A 12823-nucleotide genomic window follows, 5' to 3' on the forward strand; every position below is an offset into this window, starting at 1 on the left:
AGAGAATAAGGTATATTTTTTGTGTTTGTGTTAAATAGTTTGTAATTTCTGTTAGGTCCATTTGGTTTATAACATCTGGTAACTCCTGCATTTCCCTGTTTAGTTTTTGTCTGGGTAATGTGTCTATTGGTGAGAGTGTGGTATTGAAGTCTCTCATTATCACTGTGTGAGGGTCAATATATGATTTAAGCTGTAGTAGTGTTTCTTTTACAAACTTGGGTGCCCTTGCGTTTAGGGAATAGATGTTATGAATTGAAAACTTATCTTGGTGGACTTTTCGTTTGATGAGTATGTAGTGTTCTTCCCTATCTCTTCTGACTAGTGTTAGTTTGAAGTCTCTTTTGTCAGATATTAAAATTTCTACAACAGCTTGCCTCTAAGGTCATTTGCATGGAATATCCTTTCCAATCATTTCTCCTGAGGTGATGTCTATCCTTGATGTTTAGGTGTGTTTTTTGGATGCAGCAAAAGGATAGATCCTATTTAAACATTAATTCTATTAGTTTGTGTCTTTCTATTGTGGAATGGAGATGGTTGATATTGAGAGATATCAATGACCAGTGATTGCTGATTCCTGTTATTTTGTTGTTGTAGTGTGTGTGTGTGTGTGTGTGTGTGTGTGTGTGTGTGTGTTTCCCTTCTTTTGAATTTTCTGGTCTCTGATTATTTAGTCCCTGTTTTCATAGTTATTGTTAACCTCTTGACTTTGGTGTTTTCCTTCTAGCACCTTCAGTATGGCTGGATTTGCAGATAAATATTGCTTAATTTGGTTTTATCATAGGATGTCTTATTTTCTCTATCTAAGGTGATTTAGAGTTTTGCTGGGTATAGTTTTCTGGCCTGGCATCTGTGGTCTCTTAGAGTTTGTGGCAATCTGTCCATGTCCTTCTGCTCTTTACAGTCTCTATTGAGAAGCCATGTGTAGTTCTTATAGGTCTGCCTTAATAGGTTACTTGTTCTTTACCCCTGCATCTTTTAATATTCTTTATTTTTCTGGATGTTTAGTGGGATTTATTATGTTCTGTGGGGGACTTTCTTTTCTTGTTCAATCTATTTGGTGTTCAGTAAGCTTCTTATATCTTGATAGGCATTTCTTTTTTTAGGCTAGGGAAAAATTCTATGATTTTATTGAAAATATTTTCTGTGCCTTTGTCCTTTATTTCTTCTTCATTTATTCCTATTTGGTCTTATCCAGATTTCCTGGATGTTTTGTGTCAGTTTTTTATATTTAACATTTTCTTTGATTTGTGTATCAAATTCTTCTATTGTATGTTCAATGCCTGAGAGTCTATCTTCTGTCTCTTGTGTTCTGTAGGTGAAGCTTGCCTCCTTTATAGTTCCTGTTGGAAGTTCTAATTTTACATTTCCTAAATTCCCTCATTTTTGGGTTTTCTTTAGTGATTTTATTTCCATTTCCAGGTCTTGAACAGTTTTATTCATTTCTTTCCTCCATGTTTTTCTGGATTTCATTAAGATATTTACTTATTTACTCTTTAAAAACCTTTATTATATCAATACAGGCTGTTTTAAGGTCTTTTTCTTTTGTTTCAGCTATGTTGGAATACTGAGGGCCTTCTGTGGTTGGGTTGCTGGGCCCTAGTGGAGACATATTGTCCTAGCTTCTTATTTATTTTGTTGTAAACTGGTATCTAGGAATCTGGGATTGGGAAGATTATATAGTTCTAGGTGCTTGTCTGAGTTAGGATTTCTATTGCTGGGAAGAGACACCATGACAACAATAAAGGAAAACATTTAATTGAGGCTACCCTATAGTTCAGAAGTTTAGTCCATTATCATCATGGTGGGACATGGCAGCATGCAGTCAGACATGGTGCTAGAGAATGAGCTAAGAGTTCTACATCTTGATCTGCAGGCAAGAGGAAGTGAATTGTGACACTGGGCATAGCTCAAAGCCTAACCCCGCAGTGACACACTTCCTCCAACAAGGCCACACCTCCTAATAGTGCCACTCTCTTTGGGGGTCATTTTCTTTCAAACCACTACAGTGTTCATATCTGGTTTTGTCCTTGTTGAGTGGGTGTTTGTTCCTTGGTTTCTGTTCCCTATCTTGATTTTAGGAGAATGTTATGACTGTTTTTGCCTGATAGGAAAATTTCTGTGGACCTGATAGATGTGGCCACTGGGGGGTTCCATATACAATGTATTTCTGGATATTGGAACTTGGTACTTAGGAATGGGCATAGGCTAGGGGTCTGAGGGGTTTAATAGGAGAAAAGCAGAGAATATCACCAGGATCTGCTTATTTAGTCTCATTGGAATGAGGGCAGGGAGTGAAGAGAGGTTACCACAGTGTGCCTATTATAGAGCTGGGGATGATCTGGAGAAACAGATGGGGTGGATCTGCAGTCTGCCTACTTGATTCCCTGGTGGGAGTGACCTGTGGGTTTGCAGGGAGTGCCTGCTGGAGTTGGTGGTTGGGATAAAGCAGTGAGTGAGAGAAGTAAGGTGAGGAGGGGAAGTTCTGTGGGGTCCACAGGAGATGTGGACAAAGAGAGAAGGAAGGCTGCAGCAGGTTTTCTGTGTCAGAGCCAGGGGTGAGACTGGAGTGCAGCTGGAGTTAACTCCAGTCCCGCCTGGGGCAGCAGCCACTCAGACTCAAATAAACACACAGACGCTTATATTATTTAAACTGTTTGTCCTAATGGCTCAGGCTTCTTGCTATCTAGTTCTTAATATCTTAAATTAACCCATTTCTATTAATTTATAAGTTACCACGTGGCTCATGGCTTACTGGTACTTTACATCTCACTTCTCATGGAGGTGGCTGGCAGTGTCTCCTCACTCACCTTTCCACTTCCCAGACTTCTCCTCTCTCTTTGTCCCACCTATACTTCCTGCCTGACTACTGGCCAATCAGCACTTTATTTATTAACCAATCAGAGCAACACATTCAGAGCATACAGAACACCCCACAGCACTGGAGTATTGGATTTGGAGGAGAGGAAGGAGTGATGAAGGTCTTCAGTTAGCTTACCTGTTTCCCTGACCTGGTCATCTGGTGGGTTCTCAGGGAATGGTGTTGGAGGCTGGAATGACAGGATGAGTTGGGGGAAGGAAGGTTGGAGGAGAACATCTTCCTGCTCCATTAGGGTTGGGGCAAGAGAGGAAAGAGAGACCACAGCAGGTGTTCTGCTACAATGCTGGGGATGAGACTGGGGGATTGTATCTGGAGGAGCAGAGGAGAGGTGAAGATCTGCAGTCAGCTTGCCTGCTTCCTGTCAGGAGTGTTAACTATTTTTTTTTTTCAAGAAAATGACTTGTTGGGTATGACACATTCAAATTACTCACTTATTTTGTTTTTGTTGCTTGTTTTTTGGTTTTTCGAGACAGGGTTTCTCTGTGTAGCTTTGCGCCTTTCTTGGAACTCACTTGGTAGCCCAAGCTGGCCTTGAACTCACAGAGATCCGCCTGGCTCTGCCTCCCGAGTGCTGGAATTAAAGGCGTGCGCCACTACCGCCCGGCTTGTTGCTTGTTTTTTAAGATAAGGTCTCATTGTGTGGCCCTGGCTGGCCTGGAACTTGTTTTTAGACAAGGTTGGCCTTGAACTCACAGAAATCCTCCTGCCTTTTCCTGGAGTACCTGGGATTAAAGATGTGCTACAACACCTGGATACATTTAAACATCTTAAAGAACCTTGAACTATATCTAAAATGTGTATCTTTACAATATTTTTAGGTTTTCATCTGCTAATTCAACCCTTTCCTACACAATTCTATCTGATTAATGTTCTGAATGTACTATTTTAAATATGCCATTCTTACATTCCATAATGTTAGTGGATTCTGCTATCTTTTATTTTGTATGCATTAATATTCATTGACCCTATGTTTTTCATTTCTGTCCTCTTCCAAAAGTTCCTTTAGTCTGTGTACTTTGTGTAAACTCCTTTGCGTGTTCTTTTAGCTACTTACAAAATACACTGCTTCAGCTCCCTTGTGTGCCTCAGCTCATCCACAGGTGATGATTTCTACTTTTAGGTTCAAGGAAATCCCATCTTCCTATAGTAGGGAGGAAAGAATTGCCTGCAGAGTGGATTGTGTCATGCTTCTGTCTAAAATGTATGTGTGTCTAGGAAATGAAGCTTGTAGCCTGTGGATATTGAAGGAAATTTCCTAATATCTTAAGGGTGTAGGCGGTCTGCCTCACTTTCCCTTTCAGATGCTCAGTTCTGAACAGAAAGCCTCTCTGGCACTGGCATTCCGTACGGTTTCAACTCAGCTCGAAACAATGACTGTAGCATATCTGATCAGAAGCAGCTGATCCCCAGACATGTTTATTGATGGCACTATCAAGGAAAACAGCATACTGACATACAATACAAAGACACTTGGCAGACTTTAGAGTGGCAATTCAGTTTTGGCATTTATATTGGTAAAAACAGATTACAAGGCTTAGTGTAGCTCAAACCTTATTTAAGCTCACAAATGTCTGATTTGATCAGTTGGCATTGCAATGAGAGCAACACCTCTATCTCTAGGAATTCCTCTATGCGGTTTACACTAATGCTGGTGTCTGTGTCTTACTTTGAGTGTGTTACATAATTGAATCTTTTTTTTCTTCCCTGATTGACCCCATTCAAAAGATTCTACTGAGTCACCATGCTCCTGTCAGTATAGTTTATAAAATTATAAATGAACAGTGACACTTAGTGGCTAGAAATATTCATTGCAGTTCTTTTATGTAGGATTCTTTATTAACGTGTCCCATGGTAATAAAGTAAATGATACCAAAATTTAGTCTTCTTGGCAAAGTAATATATAGTATTTGAAATGTTGTTGGTTTCATAGCAGCTGTCATTCCATACCAATCCATTTAGTTAAAAAGCAAACAGGTGGCTCACACATATTGTTTTTACTACATAAATTTTAAAATTTTCTTCACTCTTATTGAAATAAGTGGGGCATTTTTGCTGTTGATTTCAGCTTACCAGAAGAATATGCAACAGTACAGTGAAGACATTGTTAAGAGTACTGTTCAAAGTGCTTTCTTTCTTCCAAGCAGGAGTCTATTTTTCCGAATATGAACAAAAACTTTAAATTAAATAAGTAACATATGCTTATACCTATGAAACTAAAGAAAAAGCCAGACCCATGGTTCCCGTGTCCTCAGTTAACCCCTTTGTTTTGCTTTGGTACTATGGCATACAGGAAGTTAAATTATCTTCAGCTTTCTAAATGTTTACTTTAAAATCAAGAGTTCATTCCTTGAAGGTTAAACTTTCTCTGATCTGAATTTTAATATATTTATAGGTTTAGTTTTGAACTTTACAGAAGGTTTGGGGATAGTGATTTTATTTTATTTTTCTGTAAAATGAAAGCATGTTATCTTGCCTGAGGTTCATGTGTTTTTAAGCCTCCTGAGGTACTATGATTGAAGAGCAATTTAGAATATAGCTTTCTGCTGGTTTCACACACAACAGAGAGATTAGTAGAAGATATCTGATTAGAGGGGGTGACAAAATACAGCAAGATAGTTACAGAAATAAATGTAAGCTATGTTGTTTGACTCACATATGAAACAAATATAGTGGGTTTTTTTTTTGACAGAACTGAATTATGGATTAAGAAGGAGAGGTGATACAGTAGTCTTTACATGTGTTGTGAACTCTGTCTCTTCCTCTCTCAGTACTGGAGAATGAACTCAGGGACTCACGTTTGCTATACATGTGCTGGACCACCGACCTACATTATTGTCCCACCTCCCTCTTCTCCTTTTTTGAATGTTCCTGCCTTACCCTAGTGTATGTGTATGGGGGCATTTTTTGATTGCTGATGGATGTAGGAGGGTCTTGCCCATTGTGAAATCCTCAAAGTGAGGATTATAAACAAGGCTATCATGCCGGGCTTTTGAGTTAACCCAGTGCCTTAAAAGTTGACTTTACATAACACACTAATTATAATATGAAACATGACTCATAGCAGCATTTACTAATGCCTCAGTGTAAACTCTGTATCCCCCCAAAGCATCCAAAACAATTAAAATTTTATTTATAATTATTGTTTGTGTATGATGTGTGTATAGTATGTGTGTGTGAGTCAGCATCCTATGGCATATGTGTGGAAATGTGAGGGCAACTTTTGTGGAATTGCTACTCTCCTTCCATGTTTGCTTGGGTTCTGGCAATTGAACTCAGAACATCAGGCTTGCTTAACAAGTGCCTTTACCCAGTATTTGGAATAATTTTGGTTGTCAACTCAAAGAGGGAACCTTAGTTGATGAATTACCTCTATCATATTGGCCTGTGGACATGTGTATGGGGGCATTTTTTGATTGCTGATGGATGTAGGAGGGTCTTGCCCATTGTGAATAGTACTGTCCCTGGGCAGGCAAGCATGGGCTATATAAGAAAGGTAGCTGAACCTAAGCCTAAGGCAAACCAGTAAGCAGGATTCCTTCATGTCTTCCCTTCAGTTCCTGTCTCCAGGTTCCTCCCTTGACTTTCCTTCAATGATGGACTGTAACCTGTAAGGCAATTAAACTTGTTCTGCCTCTAGTTGCTTTTGGTTATGGTATTTTATCCCAGCAACAGAGAAACAGACTAAGACACCCTTTGAGACATCTTACTGGACCCTATTTTTCAAAAGATTCTTTCACATATGAAAAATGAACAACACACCATTGAATGAAAAATGTATCAAAACAGAACTTAAGAAAGAAATTAAAAACCTTTTAGAATTGAATGGAAATGAAAACACAACATATCCAAGAGGCAAGTTCGTAGCACTAAGTGCCTACTGCCCAAAGTTGGAGAGATCTGATATTAGTAACTTAATGATGTTACTTACTATGATAACAAAACCCAAAAGCTTTAGAACAAAAAGCAGAAATAATATGCCAAAGGAGAAGATGGCAAGAAATAATCAAACTCAGGGCTGAAATCAATAAAATGATGAAAATAACAACAACTGAACCAATACAAAGAATCAATGAAACAAAGAGTTGGTTTTTGAGAAATCAATGAGATTGACAAATCATTAGCAAAATCAACTAAAAGGTGGAGAGAGATGACACAAATTAACAAAATTAGGAATGAAAAGGGGGACATGACCACTGTCACTGAGGAAATCCAGAGAATCATAAATACATAGTTTAAAAACCTATACTCCACAAAATTGGAAAATCTAAATGAAATGGATAAAGTTCTCAATAGGTATCACCTACCAAAGTTAAATCAAGATGCAATAAGCAATTTAAACTGACCTATAGGTGAAATAGAAGTAGCCATTAAATGTCTCCCAACCAAAAAAGCCCAAATCCAAGAACACATAAAAAAGATCATCTATCATGATCAAATAGGCTTTTTCCCAGAGATGCAGGGATAGTTCAATATAAAAAAACACTCAGTGTAATCCACCATATAAACAGACTGAATGATAAAAACCACATGATCATCTCATTAGATGCGGAAAAGTCCTTTGACAAAATCCAACACCCCTTCAAATAAAAGTCCTAGAGACATTAGGGACACAAGAGACATATCTCAAAATAATAGAGACAATATATTGCAGTACCACAGTCAACACTGACCTAAATGGAGATAAACTCAAGGCATTTCCACTAAAATCATGAATAAGACAAGGTTGCCAACTCTCTCCAAAGCTAATCAATATAGTAGTTGAAATCTTAACTAGAGCAATAAGACAACTGAAGGAAACCAAGGGGATACAAATTAGAAGGAAGAAGTCAAAACATCTTTATTTGCAGATGATATGATTATATAAATAAGTGACCCTAAAAATTCACTGGGAAACTTTTACAACTGATAAACACTTTTAGCAAAATAGCAGGATACAAAATTAACTCAAAAAGTCAGTAGCCCTCCTACATCCATATGACAAATATACTGAGAAAGAAGTCAGAGATACAATACCTTTCACAGTAGCCTCAAATCATATAATATATATCTTGGGGTAACTCTAACCAAGTAAGTGAAAGACTTGTATGACAAATTAAAACTGTAAGGCATTGAAGAAATAAATTGAAGTCAAGTCAGTAAGTCAAAAAGATGGAAATATCTCCCATTCTCATGGATTGGTAGGATTAAATGTAATAAAAATGCCCATTCACCAAAAGTAATCTACAGTTCTCTACAGATCTTGACAGGAAAATTCTCAGCTCCTTATGGAAGGTAAAAAAAACCTAGGAAAGCTAAAACAATCCTAATAATACAAGAACTGTGGGAGGTCCCAACCTCAAATTTTCCTATATGCTATATTAATAAAAAGAGCAGGATTTTGGCATCAAAACAGACATGTTGACCAGTGGAATTGAGCTGAAGATCCAGACACAATATCACACACATTGGACACCTGATTTTTATGGAAAAGCCAGAAATGCACATTGGAAAATTATAGCATCTATATCAATGGTGTGGTCAGACTGGAGGGATGCATATAGAAGAATCCAAATAGATCCATCCTTATCACCCTGCACAAAATGTAATGGATTTAATGGATCCAAATGGATCAAAGACCTCAACATAAAACCAGAACTACTGAACCTATAATAAGAAAAAGTGACTGGGCGGTGGTGGCACACACCTTTAATCCCAGCACTCGGGAGACAGAGCTAGATGGATCTCTGTGAGTTTGAGGCCAACCTGGTCTACAGAGGGAGATCCAGGATAGGCACCAAAACTACACAGAGAAACCCTGTCTGAAAGAAAGAAAGAAAGAAAGAAAGAAAGAAAGAAAGAAAGAAAGAAAGAAAGAAAGAAAGAAAGAAAATTGGGGAATATCCTTGAACTCATTAACCTAGTAGAAGACTTTCCAAACAGAACACTAATAGCACAGTTATTAAGAACCACAGTTAATAAATGGGATCTCATTAAATGGAAAAGCTTTTGAATGACAATGAACACTATCATTTGGACAAAGCAGCAGCTGATAGAATGGGAAAAGTTTTTTTTTTTAACCAATTACACATCTGATTGAGAGCCAATATTTAAAATATATAAGTAACTAAAAAACACTGGACATAAATAATCCAATTAAAAATGGAGTACAGATATAAACAGAATTCTCAAAAGTGAGAATCAAACAAATGTCCAATATCCTTTGTCATGGGGGAAATGCAAATCAAAACTACTTTGAGATTTTATCTTACACCTGTCAGAATGACCAAGATCAATAAAACAAATGACAATTCATGCTAGAGAAGATGGAGTAAAGAGAACACTTCTCCATTGGTAGTATAGAAGTGCAAACTTGTACAGTTATGGAAATCGGTGTGGTGGTTCCTGAAGAAGCTGGAAATCGATCTACCTCAAGATTTACTCTTGGGCATATAAACAAAGAATGCTTTATCCTACTATAGACAGACACTTGCTCAACCATGTTCATTGTTGCTCTTTTTATAATAGTCAGAATTTGAAAACAGCCTAGATGTCTGTCAGTGGATAAATGAATAAAGCAAATATATTACATTTATACAATGGAAATAATGAAATGACGAGATTCACAGATAAATGGATGTAACTAGAAAAAAATCATTCTAAGTGAGATAACTCAGACCTAGAAAGACAAATATGGTATGTATTCACTTATAGGTGGATGCTAGCTGTTAAGTCTTTTATTAGCAGGCTACATATTATATAACTACAGAGGTTAGATATAGAATAAGTCATTGGGGGAGGGATGGATCTTCCTAGGAAGGGGAAATAGAATAGATAATTATTGACAGATGGTGGTGGGGTGCTGGAATGGGAGAATCAAATGGTCAGGGGGAGCAAAAATGGGACATGGGAGGGAATACAGGAAAGTACAGGTAAATCTGAAGGACATTTGATGGGTTGTATGGAACTCTAATACAGCAGAAGATTCCTAAAATATATACATATATGAAGGTGGTCTAAATGAAACTGCCAAATAACGGGGGAGGTGGAGCTCCAATCAGACATCTCTTATCACCAAATGAAGCTTCCAGTACCAGGAATGTATTACATCTACTCAAGTGGTTGGCCAAAATAGCCTCATGGGAACCCCCAAACAACCAAGGTTGTTGCCAAAGCTATTGGTGGCTCTCCACAAACTGATGTTAAAAACCTCTGTTGCTGAAGACAACACCTATACAACTCATTGAACATGGATAAGTTGAGATGGTCCCTAACAAGAGCCTTCACAACTATGGACTAGTGTTCTTGGTATTGGAAGGTACTCTGCACCACACCAAAGGAGAAAGGTAAACACCAACCCAGCTATAAACCTCCAGTCTTCAGTGATGACCTAGCTGCAAGGTACATTAGTGCAATAGTGGCAAAAAACTTAAGTGAATAACCAAGCATTATCTGATGGGATTTAAGCTCATCCCATGGGACTGAACCCGTCCTGGCCACTGAGAAGCAAGTGGAACCCCCTACTTGTGGGAATCTATTGTGTTTGTCTAGCAGTTGGGGATGGCAAGCTCCCAGACTCTTAATATTTCTTTTTGCTGGTGATAACTTTGAGATATGAGTTTGGAGATCAACTATCTTGTATAAAAGAGACAATTGTTAGATAGTGAATAGTTAAAATCCATTTCAGATGGTGTACAGGAGAATTCTAAAAGAATTCTGCATGTACAATGTGGAAGAGACTGTCTTCTTATAGAAATCAAACTACTATAATGGAAGGATGTATTCTTGAGTGAGAACTTAGTCTTCGACTAATAATTCTATATTTAACCTTGACCATATTTCATCATGTAATCTTCAATTCCTGCTTTTAAAAAGTGAAAGCATTGGAGTGGATGTCCCCAAGGTTCTTTCTTACATTATATACTGATTTTATATTATTGAACAGGTCATAAAACAAAGATGTTGAGTTGGCTTTAATTACTTACAAGGTGAAGACAGAGCTGCCCACCAGCCCGCCCCCCCCCCCAGATAAAGCATGAGGCAGCAGGAATTGCTTACTCAGTAATCATATCATTCATTAACACAGATGTTGAATAAATATATAACTGATTTTATTTCCTTCTTCGAGTTATGTAAGCAAAAGTTTTTGTTTTTTTCTGTTTCTGTGAGAGAGAGAGAGAAGGTGTAGAGTTAGATAGGTGGGGGGATGGGGAGGATCAGGGAGGAGATGGGGAGGGGAAAACATGATCAGAATACATTGTATGAAAAATTATTTTTGATAAAATTTAGTTTATTGGTGTGTAGCAATTTCCTCTGAGAAAGAACTTTCCATTTTGGAGGTAAGCTCATTGAGACAGTTATTCTAAAGGGAGGTGAAGTATCCCATTCTTCAGGGAAACTCATTAAACTCTGTACTAAACAATTCAAAAACTTCAGGAAGTCCCTGAAACTGATAGAATTCATAGATACCTCCTCCCCAGAGCATGCATAGGTTGAAAAGACTACTGAGAGTCCCTTTCAGAAAAGCTAAGCTGCCCTGATGTGTTGTTCAAATCTTAGATGGTCTTTTAATAAAAAAAAAAAACCCAAGAGCCAGATATCAGGGTGAAAGCTGAAAGATCAGAGAAGCAGAATAGCCTCTAGTTCTTACCTCTATGGCATCCTCAGCCTAAAGAGAGTGAGTTCCCATTTCCTCATGCCTTATATACCTTCCTCTGATTTCCTGGGATTGAAGGTGTGTGTGCTTCCCAAGCAAAGGCATGAGATCTCAAGTGCTGGGATTAAAGGTGTGTGCCACCATTGCCTGACTTCTATGTCTAATCTAGGACTGACTCTGTCCTTTGACCCTCAGGCAAATTTATTAGGGTACACAATACATCACCACACTGATGAGTCTCAGAACAACTGAGCCACCTGGAAATGACAATCTCCAAACTGTAGGCAGACTTTTCTGTCTAGACTACCAACCAGCTCTATCCTGCCAGCCACTCCCCAATTAACCATATGGAGACCTAATATTAATTATAAATGCTCAGACAATAGCTTAGACTTGTTTTTAGCTAGCTCTTATAACTTAACCCATTTCTATTAATCTATGTGATACTCTGAAGTGTATGTTTGTGTTGTATATGCCATGTATATGGAGATGCCTGAGGATGTCAGAAGGTGTGTGTCCCCTGGGGCTAATAGTTGCTCAGGGTAGTTTTAGGAATCAAATTCAGATCTTCTGCAGGAGCAAGTAATGCTCTTAATCACTGCACCATCTCTATCTGGTGTCTTTGTATCCTATCACTATTTAGTTTTAACACTTAAAAAAAAAACCCTTTAGTCCTTCTGTCAGCCATGCATTGTTATCTCATGTTTTAATTTGGGGTAAAGTTGGATTGTTGAGTCTGCTTTTGAACAACTAACCACTAGTCTCAAATATTTTACATTGGTATAGATTTTTGTATATTGATACAAGTAAGGTTATTTTGTTATACTGTATATATGGTTCTACTTTTGTTTAAGGTAGTATACCTATGCAGCTCATTTAAAACGTAATGTATTCAAGACTACTTCCTACTTTCTCTTCTAGCAGGTTCAGAGTAGCTGGGTTTATGTTGAGGTCCTTGATCCACTTGGACTTAAGTTTTGTGCACAGTGATAGATATGGATCTATTTGTAGCCTTCTACATGTTGATATCCAGTTTTGCCACCACCATTTGTTGAAGGTGCTTTCTTTTTTCCATTGTGCACTTTTGGCTTCTTTGTCAAAAATTATTTGTTCATAGGTGTGCGGATTAATGTCAGGGTCTTCAATTCGATTCCATTGGTCCACATGTCGGTTTTTATGCCAGTACCAAGCTGTTTTTATTACTGTAGCTCTATAGTACAGCTTGAAGTCAGGGATCGTGATGCCTCCAGAGGTTGTTTTATTGTACAGGATTCTTTTGGCTATCCTGGGTTTTTTGTTTTTCCATATGAAGT

Source organism: Peromyscus eremicus, chromosome 4 (genome assembly GCF_949786415.1).
Source record: "Peromyscus eremicus chromosome 4, PerEre_H2_v1, whole genome shotgun sequence".
Classification (NCBI taxonomy): Eukaryota; Metazoa; Chordata; class Mammalia; order Rodentia; family Cricetidae; genus Peromyscus; species Peromyscus eremicus.